Source organism: Protopterus annectens, chromosome 6.part0 (assembly GCF_019279795.1).
Source record: "Protopterus annectens isolate FY-2018-M chromosome 6.part0, PAN1.0, whole genome shotgun sequence".
In the NCBI taxonomy this organism is placed as follows: Eukaryota; Metazoa; Chordata; order Ceratodontiformes; family Protopteridae; genus Protopterus; species Protopterus annectens.
The window spans coordinates 786,832,292-786,854,036 of NC_056737.1; positions in this window are offsets into that span (position 1 = coordinate 786,832,292).

The window sequence follows — 21,745 nt, forward strand, 5'->3', positions numbered from 1 at the left end:
TCAACTCTGTCAGATTGCATGGGCTGCTCATGTGCACAGCCCTCGTCAGGTCACACTGGTGTTTTACTATCTGGTGTAGGTGTAGGCTCTGGCTGGGCCAATCCATAACCATGAGTGTGTTCAGGTGGATCAGGTAGATACCTTTGGATGTATGCTTCGGGTCTTTGCCATGTTGAAGCTGACACACCTCCCCATACTCAGCATTCTTGCAGACGCCCAATGGATTTTGGGCAGACGTAGGTGTTATTTGGAAATGGCCAGAATTCCAACCACCATGACTACAGGCCCTGTTCTGGCTTTGGAATGGCATAAATTTAGTCTGCCTACCAGCTATTACTTCTGCCTTAACCCCGCTCTCACTAAATCCAACAGGTACCTCTTCCCAAAAACACTCCTTCCAATGACTCACACTCCGTTTGGAAATCATTGTCCAAGGTGGTCATCCAGCTACCCCGGACATATTGACCCTTAACTATATTCCTTTTACAGTGTGGGGGGTGTGAACTCCTATAATGGAGAAAAGAATTAAAGAAGGTAGACTTTTTAAATATTTTAGTTTCTAAGTTGCCATTTACTTTGTAAACTTCAACGTCTAAGTATTACAACTGCTCATTAGAAAGGGTAGAGGTAAAATCTAAAACATTGGTAGTATTTTTCATATACACCATAAGCTCTTCAAACTTCTCTCTAGTCCCTTTCTATGTCATCTAAAAACCTCTTCTAGAGGATCCAATGTGTTGCATACTCAGAACTTAGTATATAGTTTTCTTCCCATTTAGCCAACACAAGCTTAGCATAAGCAGGGGCACACACTGCCCCCATTGCTACTCCTTGTGTTTGTTGATAGAATTCACCGTTAAAAAATATAAAGTTATATTTTAAAACCATTTCCATTAAACCCATACATACTAACTTTTCATCGTGGCTCAAGTCACCATCCTCAAAAATAATTTCTTCAAATAAATTCATCCTCTCTTAGTATGGGATACTTGACATAGGGAGATATATTAAAAACAGCAACAGAGATGTTCCTTTCTCTGCTGAAAGGAAGATCTCCATTGCATTTTTTATGATATCTTGCTATGTTTTACGAGTTCCTCAAATCATGTTAAAAAAAGCAACAGAGATTTTCGTTTCTCCGTTTCTATCTCTGCAGAGAAAAAAAACTAAGAGCAGGAGATTTACACACGGACACAAGTCTGGGCGACTGGACCTTTTTCCATTAGTATACTCTCGGGTTTACAATGGGCACTCTGGTTGGCCTGGCCAATTAGCGTACTCGTTTTTGTATGTTAATGGCCAGTCATTGTATAATATAATATAATATAATATAATATAATATAATATAATATTTACATACATATTATAATTTTACATTTACCTTCCATGACATCTCACTATGTGCTTTCTTTACATTATATTCTTGTGTGACTATACTGTATGGGACACATGTGTTTATATGGGGGTTTCACATCTTTTCTACACTGACATCTCAGTTTTGGAACTGCTACACTACCTTAGTTGACATAAAAAAGGTTGCTACATAATTTAAGTTTAGTAAAATAATTTTAACACTACTTTCACATGGGAAAAGAAGTTGCCTCTCTTGGGACTCAAACCATGAGCATCATATATAAAGCTACAACATTAACAACTACACTACTTTGGCTTGGCTACTTTTCATTTATCTCCTATGAATGTTTAAGCTATGCTAAGGGGGCGGAGATAATGTACACCCACTTAGCTACACTTAAATATTCCTTAGGATATTACAAATAAGTATATATTATTATTATATGTGTAGGTTACATGACTGTGTATTGTGGTGTTCTGACAACTATTTGGGACTGCATTTGTGAATTAATGGCATTGATTGGGCTTTCCGGCGTCTATGTGTGTTTCATGCTGATGCATGACATGTTCTCTATCGACTTTGCGTGTTTGTGGAGCTGTGCTTGTGCTTTTTAACTGTTGGTGGATTTAGCCCCTTTTATGTGTGCATTTGGACACATTTCCTGCTTTTGCAGGAGGTGGAAGTGCCATACAGCGCATTAGCAATACATGGGGTGTGACACACCCCCTGTATTGCTTTACTCTTGCCATTTTAATTTCAGTGACCATGGACAGTGAAATGATCAATTTTACATTTCAGTTTCTGTGGACACTGAAATACTGGCAAAATATTAGACCAAAGCTCTAATATTATGCCAGTACAGCTTAGTGCAGGGGGTATATTTAGTGTCTGTGCACTGCTCGGACATGCCCCCTGTGCTTGTACATGGTTCATGTCCATGTGGGTTAAACAGCAGCGCGCCTTCATGCATATGCCAAGCGCACTGCTCTTCTACATGGACACAAACCACTCCGTGCTGGAATAGCACTATTTCTGCACAAAGTTTAATGAATCCTGGGGTGGATCTTTTTTATGTTTGTCACAGTGTATGTGTGAACAGACATCCAGCATGCAAGAGTGTCTCACGTCACAGCCACATATCTGATTCTGTGCAGAATTTTCATCAGGGAATGTGTGTCCTAACATGTAATGTGCAGAAGTCTCATCAGGCCATATGTGGTCATGTAGGTGTTCAGCTTATAAGGAGCAGGAATCAGGAGTCACATGTTTCTCTGTTACAGGATGTAAAGATTTAGTTATTTATTTCAGATTTACCACTCCATATTTTAGCTGTCCCACCATCCTTTTCAGCATTCCAACAGCATTTATGTTTGAGCTTCATTCCAAAAATCTTTCCCTCAGAGCATGACACTTAGACATGGATCGAGAAGTCCAGGCATGATCTTGTCACTCCCTTGGTGCATGACACACATGGATAGAGAAGCCCAGGCATGACTTTCTCAGTACTCTAACACTAGAAAACAGCTTCCACTGTTCTTGTTTGTACCTGCCTGATGATGGTCCAGTCAGCATCTTGTTTCTATGGCTTTTGGGGTGTCAAACTCCCTATTTGATTCAGCTTTGCGATTATAGCATCATTCAAATCACATGCTTTGCCTGCTTGGTAATCCCCAGAACCACCCATTTTGTCAGATGTGTTTTCATTGTATCTTCCCATTAGAAGTATGGAACACAGATTTCTGCATTAATAATTAGCTTCTCCACACTACAAGTCAGTGTAGCTCTTGCAGGAGACAGACCCCATGATCTTCACTCATGGCTGCAGTCTCAGTGTCACTGAACAAAAAATAATATTTATTTCCATTTCCTACATGATATGTTAAAAAGATACTGCTGATAGGACAAGATAGGCACCAGTCCTGTGAAACTTCACTGTTAGTAGCATTTGTTTCAGAATTGTCTTGCTCGTCTCTCTGTGTTTTTATGACTTACCAGTATCTTATCCATTTCATAGTTTTGCTCTTATCCCTTTAATTTTCCTACCACTGATGTCAGGTTACAACTGTTCTTAGTACCTTATGAATGGATATCAGGTTACTAATGTACTTAGTACCTTATGAATGAATGTCAGGTTATCACTGTTCTTAGTACTTTATGAATGGATGTCCGGTTACCACTGTTCTTAGCACCTTATGAATGGAAGTCAGGTTACTAATGTACTTAGTACCTTAGGAATGGATGTCAGGTTACCACTGTTCTTAGTACCTTTTGAATGGATGTCAGGTTACCACTGTTCTTAGCACCTTACAAATGGATGCCAGGTTACTAATGTACTTAGTACCTTACAAATGGATGTCAGGTTGCCAATGTATTTAGTACCTTATGAATGAATGTCAGGTTACCACTGTTCTTAGTACTTTATGAATGGATGTGCGGTTACCACTGTTCTTAGTACCTTTTGAATGGATGTCAGGTTACCACTGTTCTTAGCACCTTACAAATGGATGTCAGGTTACTAATGTACTTAGTACCTTACAAATGGATGTCAGGTTGCCAATGTATTTAGTACCTTATGAATGAATGTCAGGTTACCACTGTTCTTAGTACTTTATGAATGGATGTCCGGTTACCACTGTTCTTAGTACCTTATGAATGGATGTCGGGTTATTACTGTACTTAGTACCTTATGCATGGATGTCAGGTTACCACTTCTATTAGTACCTTATAAATGGATGTCAGGTTACCACTGTTCTTAGTACTTTATGAATGGATGTCCGGTTACCACTGTTCTTAGTACCTTTTGAATGGATGTCAGGTTACCACTGTTCTTAGCACCTTACAAATGGATGCCAGGTTACTAATGTACTTAGTACCTTACAAATGGATGTCAGGTTGCCAATGTATTTAGTACCTTATGAATGAATGTCAGGTTATCACTGTTCTTAGTACTTTATGAATGGATGTCCGGTTACCACTGTTCTTAGTACCTTATGAATGGATGTCGGGTTATTACTGTACTTAGTACCTTATGCATGGATGTCAGGTTACCACTTCTATTAGTACCTTATAAATGGATGTCAGGTCACCACTGTTCTTAGTATTTTATGAATGTATATCAGGTAACCACTGCTGTTAGTACCTTATGAATGGATCTCAGATTACCACTGTTCTAGGTACCTTATGAGTGGATGTCAGGTTTCTAGTGTTCTTAGTACATTATGAAAGGATGTCAGGTTACCACTGTACTTAGCACTTTATGAATGGATGTCAGGGTACCACTGATGTTAGTGCCTTACAAATGGATGTCAGCTTAACACTGTTCTCAGTACCTTATGAATGGAAGTCAGGTTACCACTGTACTTAGTAACTTATGAAAGGATGTCAGGTTAACACTGTTGATAGTACCTTATAAATGGATGTCACATTACCACAGTTCTTAGTACCTTATAAAAAAATGCCAGGTTACCACAGTTATTTGCACCTTATGAATGGATGCCAGGTTACCACTGTTCTTAGTATTTTATGAATGTATATCAGGTAACCACTGCTGTTAGTACCTTATGAATGGATGTCAGGTTACCCCTGTTCTTAATTTCTTATGAATGGAAGTCAGGTTAACACTGTTGTTAATACCTTATAAATGGATATCAGATTATCACTGTTCTTGGTACCTTATGAATGGATGTCAGGTTATCACTGTTCTTGGTACCTTATGAATGGATGTCAGGTTATCACTGTTCTTGGTACCTTATGAGTGGATGTCAGGTTTCTAGTGTTCTTAGTACATTATGAAAGGATGTCAGGTTACCACTGTACTTAGCACTTTATGAATGGATGTCAGGGTACCACTGATGTTAGTGCCTTACAAATGGATGTCAGTTTAACACTGCTGTTAGTACCTTATGAATGGATCTGAGATTACTACTGTTCCTGGTACCTTATGAATGGATATTAAGTTTCCACTGTTCTTAGTAGCTTATGAAAGGATGTCAGGTTACCACTGCTGTTAGTACCTTATGAAAGGATGTCAGGTTAACACTGTTCTTAGCACCTTATGAATGGAAATCAGGTTAACACTGTTCTTAGTACCTTATGAATGGATGCCATTTTACCACTGTTCTTAGTAATTTATGAATGGAAGTTAGGTTACCATTGTTATTTGTACCATATAAAAGGATGCCAGGTTAACACTGTTGTTAATACCTTATAAATGGATGTCAGGTTTCCACTGTTCTTAGTACCTTATGAATGGACGTTAGGTCACCACTGTTCTCAGTACCTTATGAAAGGATGTCAGGTTACCACTGTTCTTAGTACCTTATGAATGGAAGTCAAGTTATGACTGTTCTTAGTACCTTATGAATGGCTGTTAAGTTACCACTGTTCTTAGTACCTTATAAATGGATGCCAGGTTACCACTGTTCTTAGTAATTTATGAATGGAAGTCAGGTTACCATTGTACTTTGTACCATATAAAAGGATGCCAGGTTAACACTGTTGTTAATACCTTATAAATGGATGTCAGGTTTCCACTGTTCTTAGTACCTTATGAATGGACGTTAGGTTACCACTGTTCTTAGTACCTTATGAATGGACGTTAGGTTACCACTGTTCTTAGTACCTTATGAATGGACGTTAGGTTACCACTGCTGTTAGTACCTTATGAAAGGATGTCAGGTTACCCCTGTTCTTAGTTTCTTATGAATGGAAGTCAGGTGATCACTGTTCTTAGTACCTTGTGAATGGATGTCAGGTTACCCCTGCTGTTAATACCTTATGAATGGATGCCATTTTATCACTGTTCTTAGCATGTTATGAATGGATGTCAGGTTACCACTGTTCTTAGCATCTTATGAATGGATGCCAGGTTACCTCTGCTGTTAGTACTTTATGAATGGCCGTCAGGTTACCACTGTTCTTAGCACATTACAAATGGATATCAAGTTACCACTGTTCTCAGTACCTTATGAATGGATGCCAGGTTTCCCCTGTTTTTAATACCTTATGAATGGCTGTCAGGGTACCACTGTTCTTAATACCTTAGAGATGGATATCAGGTAACCACTGCTGTTAGTACCTTATGAATGGATTTCAGGTTACCACTGTTCTTAGTACCTTATGAGTGGATTTCAGGTTACCACTGTTCTTAGTACCTTATGAATGGAAGTCAGGTTACCACTGTTCTAAGTACCTTAGGAATGGATGTCATTTTACCACTGTTCTTACTACATTATGAATGGACGTCAGATTACCACTGATCTTAGTAACTTATGAATGGACGTCAGATTACCACTGATCTTAGTACCTTATAAATGGATTTCAGGTAACCATTGCTGATCGTACCTTATGAATGGATGTCAGGTTACCACTGTTCTTAGTACCTTATGAATGGATGCCATTTTACCACTGTTCTTAGTACCTTATAAATGGATTTCAGGTAACCATTGCTGATTGTACCTTATGAATTGATGTCAGGTTACCACTGTTGTTTGTACCTTATGAATGGATGTTAGGTTACCACTGTTCTTAGTACATTAGGAATGGATGTCAAGTTCCCAGTTTTCTTAGTACCTTATGAATGGATATCAGGTCATCACTGTTCTTAGTACCTTATAAATGGATGTCAGGTTACCGCTGTTCTTAGTACCTTATGAATGGATGTCAGGTTACCACTGTTCTTAGTACCTTATGAATGGATGCCATTTTACCACTGTCCTTAGTACCTTATAAATGGATTTCAGGTAACCATTGCTGATCGTACCTTATGAATTGATGTCAGGTTACCACTGTTCTTAGTACCTTATGAATGGATATCAGGTCATCACTGTTCTCAGTACCTTTTGAATGGATGTCAGGTTATTACTGTTCTTAGTACCTTATAAATGGATGTCAGGTTACCGCTGTTCTTAGTACCTTATGAATGGATATCAGGTCATCACTGTTCTTAGTACCTTATGAATAGATGTCAGGTCATCACTGTTCTTAGTACCTTTTGAATGGATGTCAGGTTATTACTGTTCTTAGTACCTTATGAAAGGATGCCAGGTTATTACTGTTCTTAGTACCTTGCTTAAGGACACAAAAATCTGATTAATAGCTTTGGAGTGCAACCAGTAATGTAAAATGGGCACAAAAAGCTGACCTCTTATCTAGACAGCAGGGAGCAACTGCACAAGAAGATTGTACCCAGCATTACACATATGTATAGGAAAAAGAGTGGGGCAATTTAAATCTTAACATTAGGGCTCAAAGGCAAACAGGAAACATCTGGACTGAGTACATGCTAAAGTCTGAGAGAAAATGTTTTCAGTGTCACAAAATGGTGCATGTACAGCCCAAATATCAACAGTGACAGGGTGGGAAAGAAAGCCACATAATGGAGTTAACCAAGGTAATACCATGATAGTGGTCAGCTGTCTTACCAAGGTAGCACCATGATAGTGGTCAGTTGTTAACCAAGGTAGGACTGTGATAGTGGTCAGTTGTTAACAAAGGTAGCACCATGATAGTGGTCAGTTGTCTTGAAACTTTATCTGCTCCAGGTTATCTGAATGGGCCTTTACCTCTTCATGACAGGAAGTGCATCAGACAATAATTGTTATGCCCACAGTTCTTTGAAAGAAAATGAACTTAATGTACTTACCATAATGATAGATCCATGTTGTCTCTTCTTTATTTTTTCAAAGTCTTTTGGGTTTCTAATACCATGACCGGAATGGACCCCATTCTTAAGTAAAAGTATGATTAAAGTTCATGAAATTAGTATTGTTCCAATATTTGATGCTAGCCAGAAGTGCTGTTTTTGCAGCACCTGCAGTGTGCCCAGTAATGGCTCCTTCTGCAATTCATACAGAGTTACATGTATCAGTAGATTGTAAATTCATTTTTATAAGACTCATTGCTCCTCCTACTACTGGAACTGTCTAGGTATCTTTCTTCCACATTGCCTTCATTTTTGCCTGCAAATCCTGGTAATTTATTACTTTGTGTCTCTCTGTACACAAGACACTGTAGCCACTAGGTGTAGCAATTTCAATGACCAATGCTACTTTTGTCTTCTTTTCATGGACTACTATATTTGGTTTTCTCACATCTGTCTTTTGAACTGTTGGTAACAAGTGATCCCATGTGATATAACCTTTATCATTTTCTATGATGCTTTGTGGTTCATGTTTCTACTGTTTCTCAGCTACTTATAATGTTTGCACAATACCCAATGCAACAGTCTTGCCACATTATTATACCTGTCAGTACACGGTCTTCTGCCATTAGTTTATCACAACCAGCAACAAGATGTGTGATTATTTTTGATTCTGTTTTACAAAACCTACATTTGTCTGTTTCTTCACATGTTCAATGGACTTTGTAAACCAACATGTACATAGTCCACCAACATGTACATATTCCACTATCCTGTGCTGATAATATTAACTTTTTGTCTTTTGGTTTAAATTCACCTCTCCTTAATCATTCCTGCATTCAGTCCTGATCAGCATGAAGGTGCTACAAGAGTTTTCTATACTTGCAACTATATTTATACATTTCTTGCCTTCTCATATGATCTTTCACCTTATGTTCGTTTTTTCATTTTTTGGCACATTCAGTTGCTGCCTGATTTTTGTCTACTTCTGTTTTGATTTCTATTCCCACTTGATGCCGATATGCTTCTGCTAAACTAAACAGGGAAGTCACATTAGACATATTCTCCTCATGTTTCAAAACTTTCACTATGTTTTGGTCTTGTGAGGGCAACAGAAATGTATGCAGTCCCATGACTGCAGATCTATGTGTGTAATCAATTTCAAGGTAGCCAATACCTCCTTCAGAATGGAGAATGTATAATCTTGGTATGCACTGATTTTTATAAATCAGTTGATGAGCATAAAGCATCCATCTTGTTTTCCTGTCTAATTTATCCAACGCCTTTTGGGGCCAGTCAATCACTCCAAAAATGCAAGTTAGGACAGGAAGAGCAAATTGGTTTATAGCCTGGACTTTGTTCCTAGAAGTCAACACTGTTTTCAGTATTAATTTTAGTCTTGTAAAATGTTACTTACTCAGTTTTATTCACATTTGTTCCTATTTTATTGTTGATCCTTCATCACTTCCCAAATATTTATACACTCGCTCTGATGTTTTCTTGGTGCTGCAGTTTTCCTGCTTTAAAGGTTGCTTTTGCACATTTATCAAGACCAAATGACATTCTTATATCATCTGAGAAAGTTTTGACCACTTGCAGTTGTGATTTCAGTTCCTCAGCTGATGAACTATACAGTTTTAAATCATTTACAAAAAGAAGATGAGAAGTCTTTACACTTTGTTGTTTTCTGGGAGTCAAATTGTAGCCATGGCGTAATCTGTTAAGTAGACAGCTTAATAGATTAAGCACAAGAAAAAAGAGCGGGAGTGACAGAGAGTCACCCTGGAGTATCTACCTTTGAATTTTTATCCCTGGAATAATAATTTGTGCTTTATCGTGGCTTAAATACAAAGTGGTTTGCCACTGTTTAATGGTTACTGTGGAGTAATCGATTGATATAGGGTGCATGTTATACAATTTTAAGCACTCTATCCATGAATGTGGAATATTGCCAAATGCTGTTTCGTAATCTATCCTTGCCATACTTAGATTCTTCCCCTTTTTACAGTTCTGCATTAGGACTTTATTTAACAGCAAATGGACCTTTGTTCCATATAACTTTCTTTTATTACACTTTTGTTTTCTTCTAAATGACTATAAACTCTATCAGACATCAATTCCAGTGTATAGTTTATACATCTCTGAAATGCAAGTTATTGGTCAATAGTTTTTAGGATAGCTTGCAGGTTCACTCTTAGGTAGGGGTGTTGTTTTTCCTGTTGTTAACCAGGATGGTGTCTGCTTGGGTGTGTATATAAATAGTCCTTCCTCATGGCTAAGTCTTCATGTAAAGATGTATGACTTTTAGCCAGAAGTTAGGTGCTGCATCGGAGCTTGGAACTTTCCATTTAGAAGATATACTTAACTTTGTTTCAGTTTCTCTGGCTGTTACTTCATCCCATTTCATATCCTGTACATTTGAACATCTTATTCTTTCTTTTACTTCTTCTATCCATTTAGCATTTTTGTTATGTTCCACAGGATCTTCATAGATATTTCTCCAAATGGATCTATTTTGTCTATTTTGGTGGTGTTTCAGCTCCTTTTGCCTTGTTTCCCATTTCCCTATAAAACTTTCTGGGTCATCAGTCAATTGCTTAATTTGTACTTTTTCTTTATATTTATCTGTTTATCTTTTAAGTTTTTCTGCCTGTGCTGTTTTTAGTTTGTGATTTGGGATAGTACACGATAGATCCTGATCTGTTCTGATGCTGCGTATTGCTTTTATCACATCTGTCTTTTGAGTATTTTTGTTGATATGTTCTCTCTTCTATACTCTTCTAACAGTGACACTTCTTTTCTTAACTGCTTTATAGTTTTCTCTATTCGATAATTCCATAATAGTATTCAATTTCTTCCCTTGCTTTCTCTTACTGCCCTATGTTTTTGAGGTAAGACTTTATCTGTTATTAATTTAGTTGCACAGTAGTATAGCCTATTTACTTCTGTTATATCAAATAAATCTCTATGGACAATCCTAATTACTGTGTTCATTTGTTTTATGAAACTTCTAACTTTTTAGGATTTTATTTACTTTCGATTGTGTGTTTCTTTCACTAATCTTATATGCCTGTCCATTTTTATTAAATCAAGCAATTCTTTTCTTAGATAATTTTCTTCTAAACTGAGGGCACATTCTTTGTTCTCCATTTCCTGTGGACATTCTATAGGTAGTTCCACAACACCTTCCTGTGCCACCTTCTCTTCAATTTCATCCTGTGTCATCCATTGATCTTTCATATGGGAAGTCACTGGCCTATCACCCCACAACACTGGCTGTGTTAGATTTGCCACAGTTTCCTGTTTGTCCCCTTGGTGTGCAATTGAACATTTGTACTGGTTTCCTGTGGAAGGTTCCAAAGTATCTTCATCTGACAACTGATCAGATGTTTCCCTCTCCACTGGTTCTCTTTAATTTGGGGATCCATTACTCCATCCTGGTGTGATGTTATCTGAGCTATATTTTTTACACTAAATAATTCACTTCGTAGGAATCCATAACCTCCGTTTCTACTTTAACGTCTACCTTATTAATCCTCTTTTCTACCTTTTCTCTTTGTTTTCTTATTTTTTGTGTTGTAAAATTTTCCCTGTCTGGATGTCTTTGCCTGTATTTCTCTTCAAACATATTTGGGCTGTTCTTTTTGTGTTGGTTAGTTTTGCTTTCTATTTTGCATAAGTATAACACCATATCAAATCTTTTTTTCCTATGTCCATATTTCTTCTTCAGATGTCTCCTGCACCTCCTCTTCCTCCTTGCTTTGGGGATTCATTGTTTCATCATGCTGTGATGATACCTGTGTTAAGACATTCTGTACTAAATCCTGCACTTCACAAGTATTCCATAACTTCATCTTCTATTTTTTTTATTTCTACTTTACTAATCTTCTGTTCTGCATTCCCTCTTTGACATCTTTTTTTTTTATTGTGAATTTTTCCATATCTGGATGCCTTTGCCTGTATTTCTCTTTGAATATCTTTGGGGCTGCCTTTTTTGAATTGATTAATTTAGCTTTCTCCTCTGTATAAATATTGCATCATATCAGATCTCTCTTTCTTTCCCATGTCAATATTTCTTTTTTATACCTTTCAAAAGCATTGAGATTTTGTTCTTTATAATTTACCACTTCCTCAGTCACTTCTTTTTCCAAACAGACCAAGGGTTCTATATAATATTTTCATAAATCATATGTATTAATTAATACACATTTTTATTTCAAGCTTCTGATAGTTTTTTCTTGTGTAAGCACTTTTCATTCCTCTAATTTCTCTCTTAATCTTTTTTTATATCTTCTTTCTGAAAATTCTATGCTTCTTGCATAATAGTAACAATACATAATTTGTTTCTTATCCTCAGTAGTCGACTCTATTGTTTTATGGCTATTTTTTGGCCTATCAATTTTTGTGATTTTTGTGGACTGCTACTTCCTTCTGCAACAGGGCAGCCATCCTCCCTCTGGGAATGACCTAGCCCCATTGTAGGAATCTTTCCATGCCTTCTGGGTTTTACATTTTTTTGCAGTCGTGGCAGCAGTGTGCCTCCAGGATTGGGCACTTTTTACCCAGGGTTTGTGCACCCAGCTATCCTTTTTTATTTTGAACCTTCTTTTGTCCATGATATCTGTATATAAAATACAGTTGATATATCAGTGTCATCTTGGGGAGATTTTGTGAAAAATAGGGTCCACCTCATGAAGGTACTCACCAAAACTTGAGGATGAATTAAATTATAGCAATACTACACTCCTTTGCTTGCTGACTTATCATGTGTCAATTTAGACCCCTGTCTGACTTATCATCTCTCCATTCAGAGAGTACATGATGTTCATTTGAAAGCAAATGAATGTTATGTACTTACCATAATGATAGATCCATGCTGTCTCTTTTTTTAACTTCTCCAAGTCTTTTGGGTTTCTAACACCATGATGGGAATGAACCCCACTCCTAAGTCAAAGTATGATTAAAGTTCATGAAATTAGTATTGTTTCAATCTTGGATGTTAACCAGAAGTGCCTTGAAAGAAAATGAACATTATGTACTTACCATAATAAGAGACCCATGTTGTCTCTTTCTGTATAGTTCAACATGTGGGTTATCAGATCCGAGTCAGAGCCAAGACTGGCCATCTACCATAGACTTCAGCCCATAAAATTCTACCTCTTCTAGCCACAATCCCTACCCCTCATTCCTCAGGACTACATCAGATCAAGTTTGCCACATAAACCCAAACTGACACTGCTCAATATCAATGGGAACCCCACCACCACCACTCAATTGTCCCATAATCAAGAGACACACCATAATGGCAGGGGCAGGAGGAAGGGAAAGTTGAACTAGACAGAAAGACACAATGAGCATCTATTGTTATGGCAAACACATAACTATCTTATCCAATGACGTGTATCTATTGTTATGGCAAACACATAACTATCTTATCCAATGACGTGTATCTATTGTTATGGCAAACACATAACTATCTTATCCAATGACGTGTATCTATTGTTGTGGTAAACACATAATTATCTTATCCAATGATGTGCCTCTATCGTTGTTATAAATATATAGCTATCTTAGCTAATATTGTCACTTCTATCTGGATTCAAGCCAATTAACACTCTAGGGAGATGTCATAGAAGGATACTGTGCAATATGATGGAACCAAAGGAAGCTCTGGACATCAACTGAATGTCTATTTTGTAGTGGGACACAAAGGGGTGAGGGCCCACCTAAGTAGCAGCTGCACAAATCTCATCCAAAGCAGCCCTGGGTGAAAAGACTGCAGAAGTAGCCATAGCTCTAGTAGAATGACATTTTGATTTACAATGCAAGGGCTTCCCTTTCAAACTACACCCAAAAGGAATACAATCAGGCAGCCATTTGGAGACAGTAACCACAGACACTTGCATGCCCAACCCAGCTTTGGGGAAGGAAACAGAAACAACTGTTTAGGCTTTCAGAAAAAAATGTATTTTGTCCAAGTAAAACCTCAGCTGTCTAAGAAAATCAAGGCAATGCACCAATTATTCCTTCTTGTTGGGAATTCAGGAAAAATTACTGGTAAGTGAATGGAGTGGTTCAAATTATTACCTGTAGCCACCTTATGAAGAAAAGAAGGATCCTTGTGGAGGGAGACCCTGTCTTTATGAAAAACCAAGTACCAGGTGCTGATGAGAGTGCTGACAACTGACACCCACTTGGCATAATTAACCGCCACCAAGAATAAGGTCTTTCAAGATAAAGACTTCAAATCAACCATAGCAGAAAGTTCAAAGGGGAATGTAGCCAAAACCTGAAGCATGAAAGGCAAATCCCATGAAGGGACAAGGTCCCTGACCAGAGGACATAACACAAAGTTACACTTGAGGAAAGCCTTCAAAATTTTGAGAACTGCTAAAGGCATATTGTCCCCACAAATGTGGAAATTGAAAATAGTTGCCAATTGCACCTTAATAGTAGAATAACTGGAGACTGAGTTAGACAAACCTGCCAGGGAGTTTAAAATTATTTCCAAAGGTGCTAAAATAGGGTCCACACACTTACTGGTAGCCAAGCAAGCAAAATGCTTCCACTCACTGACATATGCCCTAAGTGTAGACAACTTGTGAGAAGGAGACAAAATACACACTACTCTCTCTGAAAACTTGGGATTCTAGGCCATTAATGGTGATCAGATCTGGAATGGGATCCAGGACTCAAGGAGTGTAGTTCAGAAGAGGCAAAAGAAAGGTAACCACACCTAACAAGGCTAAAATAGGACAATGAGGATTACATTTACTCTGCTAATGTTTGCCTTTGAAGAAACATTATTATCAGTAGAGTCAGAGAATAGGTGTATGGGAGACCTGGGTCCAAGTATACAGAACAACATCTCTGGGTGACTGTGCCTAAGAAGGGACAAAGGCATGAAAGCTGCTGCACTTGGTGTTGGATGGAGGATGCAAACAGATCACAACACAGAGTATCACAGCACAAAAAAATCTGAGCGGCAAATCTTGGACTCAGGGACCACTTGTGTGGAAACAAAATGTTCTCGTTCAAACTGTCTGCTAGTATGTTACATCTTCCCAGGATGTGCATTGCAAACAGAAACCATTGAGATGAAATTGCCCATTGCTGAACTCTAAAGTCTTATCAACAAAGAAGATTGAATCTCCTTTGTTCAGATACTGCAGCACAGACATGTTGTTGGTCTGATCCAAAATCACACTATTGGGAAGAATGTCATGAAAAGCCTGCAATACAAGAAGGGACACTCTCATCTCCAAGATGTTGATGTGTAGATTGGCTTAGGTGAATTGAACAAGCTCCCTGGACAGTCCTACCTTTGAAATTCCCCACCCCCACCCAAAAAGAGAAGTATTTGTCATCACTGCACCCAGGGGGATGAACATTCTCTCAGAGAATGCCAAGGAAGACTTCAACCACCACCTGATTTGATTCTGACAGACTTCTGATATCACAAATGGGAACTCCACAAGATGTGTCAAATATGTCCCCTGCACCACCAATGTCAACTGTAGAACCCTCATGAAGTATCTCACTAGGAGAACCAAGCAAATGGCAGCAGCCATATGTCTCAAGAGTTTGAGAATAAGTTAAGCTGGGGGGGTTTGGGAAAGAGGGCAAAGAAAGAGCTATACCCTACAGGGCCAATATTCAGGGGAATGGAAGTCTTGTAGTCTGAGAAACTGTGTCCAATTGGAAACATAACTATTTTTAACTGTACAGGGAGAAGGCTGGACTTCTGATAGTTGATTGTGATTTCCAAGGAAATCCACAGTTGGAGTAAAACATTTCTGGCTCTGCCTAAATTTGCTCTCATGGTGGCAGTAAGAAGCAAATCATCCAGGTAAGGAAAAACCTGGAACTCCTGCAGCCTGAGCTAGGCTGCCACAACTGCCATATACTTGGTGACACCCAGGGTGTTGCAACTGGCAATGAATGGCTCCCAGCTAGAAGCAAAAAAAACCTCCTGCAATGTTTTGTAATGCTTATATGATGCCAAGTATCACTAAGGTCAATTGAGCACACCCAGTTGTTCTTCATCAATAGAGGTAGAATTGACTGCAGCATGACCATTCAGAACTTGGTCTGCTTTACAAAACAGTTTTTTTTGCTCAAATCTGAAATTGGTCTGAGGTCCTTGTTCATCTTTGGACACTAGGTCTGCACTGATTTGATGGGACCATTAGATTACTTGATTTTCTAATAACTTTTGAAGTTTAATGAATGAATCCTCTCTCTGATGGGGTGGCATGTCTGGGAAATGCTTAGGATTTAAATTTGGAGTTTCCAAAAATGGAACTGTACAACTTATGGATATGTCTCTTAACACCCATGCGTCTGAGGTGATGGCCTTCTAAGCTTTTGGGTGTAGAGCCAAATGAACCTCAACTGTTTCCAGACCCAGACAGTCAGGCAACCCTTCAGGATTGTTGAAACAGCCTCCTGGACAAGCATCAGCAAAACCCCCTGATTTTGTGGACCACCCCTGCTGTGAAGGCAGTGCACATTGTGGTTACCCCCCTTGCCACAGGGGCAGCCCTCAAAAGGAGCTTTCTGGAAAGACTGTTGCACCTTCCTAAAAAAAGAGACATTTTCCCTTCTTTTTCCAAGACAAGGTCTGTCAAGGCATACCAAAACACACACCCACAGCAGATAACATCTTCTTATACTTCTCACTTCTGGTCGTTGTCCTGAACCCTAGGCCCAAAAAGAGAAGAGCTGCCAAATGGGGTTACAAAAAGATGCATTGGAGCAGTCTACAAAATTACATAGTCTAATCAAAATATAGCAACACATTGCAATTCCAGTACCAATGGCTCAGGACGTGACATCAGCTATGTTAGACAGCAGAAACATGGACATGTTAGCAGTAGAGTGCAAAGTAGACTTCTGAGTTTCTAATGTCTTCTGAGACTCTAGAATCTGTTAATTGTTAACTGTCCTTGACACTTCTGACTCAATGTCATGCTGAAGTCTGTTAAGTGAGAGAGATAGTTAAATTACCTCAGTGTGAAGGCAGCTGAGACATAAGATCACTTCTCCAAACAAGCCAACAGCTGAGATTCCTTATTGGGGGGAGGAACCAAAAAAGTTTCTTCTGAGATGTCCTTTTTAGTGGCTGCCACCACCACAACAGCATGCATCAGACCCTTACTCCAGTGTTGTCAGTTCTTGGAAGGGGAAGGAATCCTCTCTGGCTTCTTAGGGATCAGTTCTACCTTATCAGGCACATTTTAACCCCTTTAGGACACCAGGTCAGTAAAGGTATCTGGAGGAGAAACCTCCCAGGAGGTGGATGGGCCCACTTCTAAAATCTCCAAAAATACCAACTCCTCTGGAGGCAGGGCTTTGGCAGCACAGCCCCCACTGTGGTAAAGCATCTCCAAAAGCCTGCCAAAGGAAGCATCCTGTGGGAGGATTTGAAGACCCCTCTCCTTTGTTGAGTTCAATAACCTTGGTGAGAGACTTTTCAGGAGACCCCATGTGTTTTCTCTTGTATCACCTCTTGCCTGAAACTTCCCACATTGGGCAGTGCAGGAGAAAATGGAAGAAGCAGGTGGAACTAAAAGAAGATCAGACTGGAAGCCTCCTCAGGTGAGCTTTCCTGGACCATGTTGAAGTTTGTCTGTATGTGCAGACATTGAGGAAAGGGGGACACCAGCTGTTCTTGACCACTTCATCTCCTGGTGGGAGAACATCTTCTCCATAGTGTCAAGTGAAGAAACTGAAGCAGGCCACCTGGAGCCATTAGACCTAGGATCTGAAGACCTCAAGGATGCAGCAGACTCTGTGGCCATTCCATCCTGCCTCAGCACTAAGACCAGAGCCAGGCTATCCAGAGAATAGGCCCAGAGTGGGTGGATGACACCAAAACAGGAATTGTTGAACATGACCCAGACAAATCTGCCTCAATGTTTCTGTTCTGGGGTCCAGTGAGCTCTAATATGGCCAGAGTCAAGGAAACTGAGGCCTGAGCTGAAATTGACTAAGCCTTTGGCTCTGACCATAATGGAGGAAAATCATCTGGCTCCAACAACCTCAGAACTATCAGGCCCAAGGGAAGAAGCCAGTGTAAAGGAACCAAAGCTTCAGGTTGAGAGTATGAAGCCAAGGGGATGACTCTTGATGGAAATTTGTGCCTGTAACAATGACATCAGTTGCTCCAACTCCATGGATTTTAACCTCCTGACTGACCAGGATGACCAAGCTGCTGAAGCCATGGAAGGTGGGTTAGTGGTTCACCTACTGGACAGGTTCTCTGATGACTGGATCTGAACTGGAGAAACTTGGATCAGGAAAAAAGACAGGAAAGACACCGGTGAGGACTCCCATAGGATAATGGGAAGAAGGGGGGAAAACTCCTATCTGAAAGCACACAATTGGACAAGAAAGTGCTAGGGACACTAAAGCAGGAGACAGAACCTTCCTCCCAGTTAGCTCTGATGGTGATCAGCTTCAAGGTGTCAGTGCTGATGATGGGGCTGAAGCTGCTAGGGAAGCAAGGGTCTTGGGACCTTCAAATTCAATGGATTAGATAAAGAAGAGGGAGCCAGATGGTTTTGGTCTCTCTTAGCTGCTTTTGGGTCCTTCAAACTCTTGTGACTCAGATCAAACTTCTCCCCCTTGCTGCAGGAAGCCAAAAATTAATCACGCGTTGAAGTCCCTTCAGGACCAGCTTTGCCCTGTTTTCATTAATGACACAAGTGCCAAAACCTCAAAAATGGAGCAAAGGGAATCCTCTTGGGCATCTCCTAAACAATAAATGCACCAGTTGTGTGTGTCCTGTGAGGGGAGCTTGAACCCACAAACAACACTCTTTTTTTAAATTCCTTATGCATATCTAACACCGAAAACCTAACAATCCTGTCAACTAGCTGAACACACACACAATATAAGGAAAACACTGTTCAAGGGAGTTGAAAGAACTTAACATTAAAGATAAGTGCACTGGGCAGGAAATGCCAGTTAACAATGAAAACCCAACCCTAAGACCTATCTTAACCTACTTTAAACTACAAACCACTCCACTCACTAACTACAGCAAAATACTTAGCCAACAAATAGGATAGAAGACCTCAAAAAACAAGTTAAACACCAGAAAAAATGTACAGCTTGGAGGAGTTATCCAGGAATTGTGACAAATGAGTTCTGAGGTAGTCCTGTGGAGCAAGGGATTGTGGGTAAAGGAGGCAGAACCTGGGGGCTAAGTCTATGGTAGATGGCTTAGTCTCAGATCCAAGTTAGATCTCATAATCCACAGGCTGAAAAAAATACAAAAGTACACCAGGCTGTTGAACCACCTTGGTTTATTCCAAGCAGATCTGGTACCTTAACGATCCTGAGAAGGCGAATGGTGGAGGTACCAGATCTGCTTGGAATAAACCATATGTGTAGTACATCATGTACTTGTAGTACCTGTTTAGGTGCAGTGCCCTGGTACATTGTGTACATTCTGTACCCTGTGTACATGCAGTACCCTATGTATAAGCCATACCCTGTGTACATGCAGTACCTCATGTACATGGAGTACCCTATGTATAAACTGTACCCTGTGTACATGCATTATCTGCTGTACATAACATACCCTGTGTATATGGAGTACCTTGCGTGCATGCAGAACTATGTATACAGTACCTTGTCCACATATCATACCATATATATATGCAGTACCCTGCTTATGTGCAGTTGTACACAGCCACACATCGAAACAATCACATGGGAAAGGTAGCAGAGGGATACATATCCATATCCGCATCTCCAACAGAGGCTGGTGATGTACCTACTTCAGAGGAAACAACTAAATAGAATGAAGTGTGAACCTGAGCCACACGTGTCATAAGGAGAACAAACAGTCAGTAGTAGTAAGTCTAAATCTGGGTAATCTGGCCAATATCAATCAAAAAATACTAGACTTACACTAGAAGGGGGACTCAGTACTCAGAAAATACTAGACTTCACTTAGAAGGGTACTGGGAAGGATCACAAAAAGACAGTTGAAACAGACACAGATCTCCACCTTATATTACTTGAGGGAAGATGCCAGGGAGGCTCCAGACTCTTAAGGGTAGAGAGCATCTGCACACTTTGAAAAGAAGTTTCTGTACAGAAAATGGACTCCTGAAGGAAGACTAGAGAGAGCAAAAATATAGGAGTTGGTAGTCCCAATAGCCTATCATCAAGCACTTCTAGCTGTAGCCCATGACATTACTTTTTCAGACTCTGTGGGCCTAAAACATACATAAAGGAGATAACTGCAACATTTGTATTGGAATGGTATTGCAAAAGACATTAGCAGGTGTGATGTCCCTGTCCTGGGCCAGTAATCAAGGAGCCTCAGTCCTCACCACTGCCACTGATGAGGGACATTCACTTGACATGTAAATATATATGCCCAGGGTTTCCAGATGCAGCTCTCTACATAAAGCAGACTTTCCCTTAGGCACACACAGGGAATGCAAGCTCCATTTCTGGGGTCTCTCTCTCTCTCTCTCTCAATCTCTCTTGCTTTCTCTCTTGCTCTCTCTCTCACTCGCTCTCTCTCTCACTCTCTCTCTCTCTCTCTCTCTTGCTCGTTCTCTCTCTCACGCTCTCTGTCTCTCTCTCTTGCTCTCTCTTTCTCTCTTGCTTTCTCTCCCTTGCTCTCTCTCGCTCTCTCTCACTCACTCTCTTGCTCTCTCTCTCTCACTCACTCTCTTGCTCGCTCTCTCGCTCTCTCTCTCTCGCTCACTCTCTCACGCTCTCTCTCTCACTCACTCTCTCTCTCTCTTGCTCGCTCTCTTGCTCACTCTCTCACTCTCTCTTTCTCTCTCTCTCTCACTCTCTCTCACTCTCTCTCTTGCTCTCTCTTTCTCTTTTGATTTCTCTCTCTCTCTCCCTTGCTCTCTCTCTCTCTCTCACTCTCTTGCTCTCCCTCTCTCTCTCTCTCACTCACTCTCTTGCTCGCTCTCTTGCTCTCTCTCTCTCGCTCACTCTCTCACGCTCTCTCTCTCACTCACTCTCTCTCTCTTGCTCAATCTCTCGCTCACTCTCTCACTCTCTCTCGCTCTCTCTCTCTCACTCTCTCTCTTGCTCTCTTGCTCACTATCAAACTCTCTTTCACTTTCTCTTGCTCACTCACTCTCGCTCTCTCTCGCCCTCTCTCGCTCGCTCTCTCTCTCACTTGCTCTCTCTCTCTCTTGCTTGCTCTCTCTCTCACTCACTCTCTGTCACTCACTGTCTCGCTCGTTCTCTCTCTCTCTCGCTCTCTCTCTTTCGCTTTCTCTCTCGCTCGCTCTCGCTGAGTAAAATTAATACTAATGCAAATGGTAGTTTGACCAATGCAGCAAGACTTTCAGGAGCAGTCACTGTGTCATTAAAACAAATATGACTACTCCTAAAAGTTAAAATATGCTCTAAAAGATCGGCCATAATGAAAGGTATAGATATGTTTAAGAATAAATAATAAAATAGAAAGCATGAGAAATGTGAATATCTATTTAGAATAAACATCAGAGTGGCAATCATAGGAGATATACAAAATAACACAGATGGATAGATTCAAACAGATGCAGAAAAACAATACTTAACTAATCTCAATATATTTTCCTGACTGACTAAAGAATTACTCTTACCTAGTTAAGTTACTTACTACAGCAAGGCAAGACAATATGTGTGAGAAATATTTCTTGTCAGTAAAGTAAAGTATTTTAGAACTATGTTGCAATATATTAATTTCAACAGTCATAACACAGTCTGGCATACAGGTG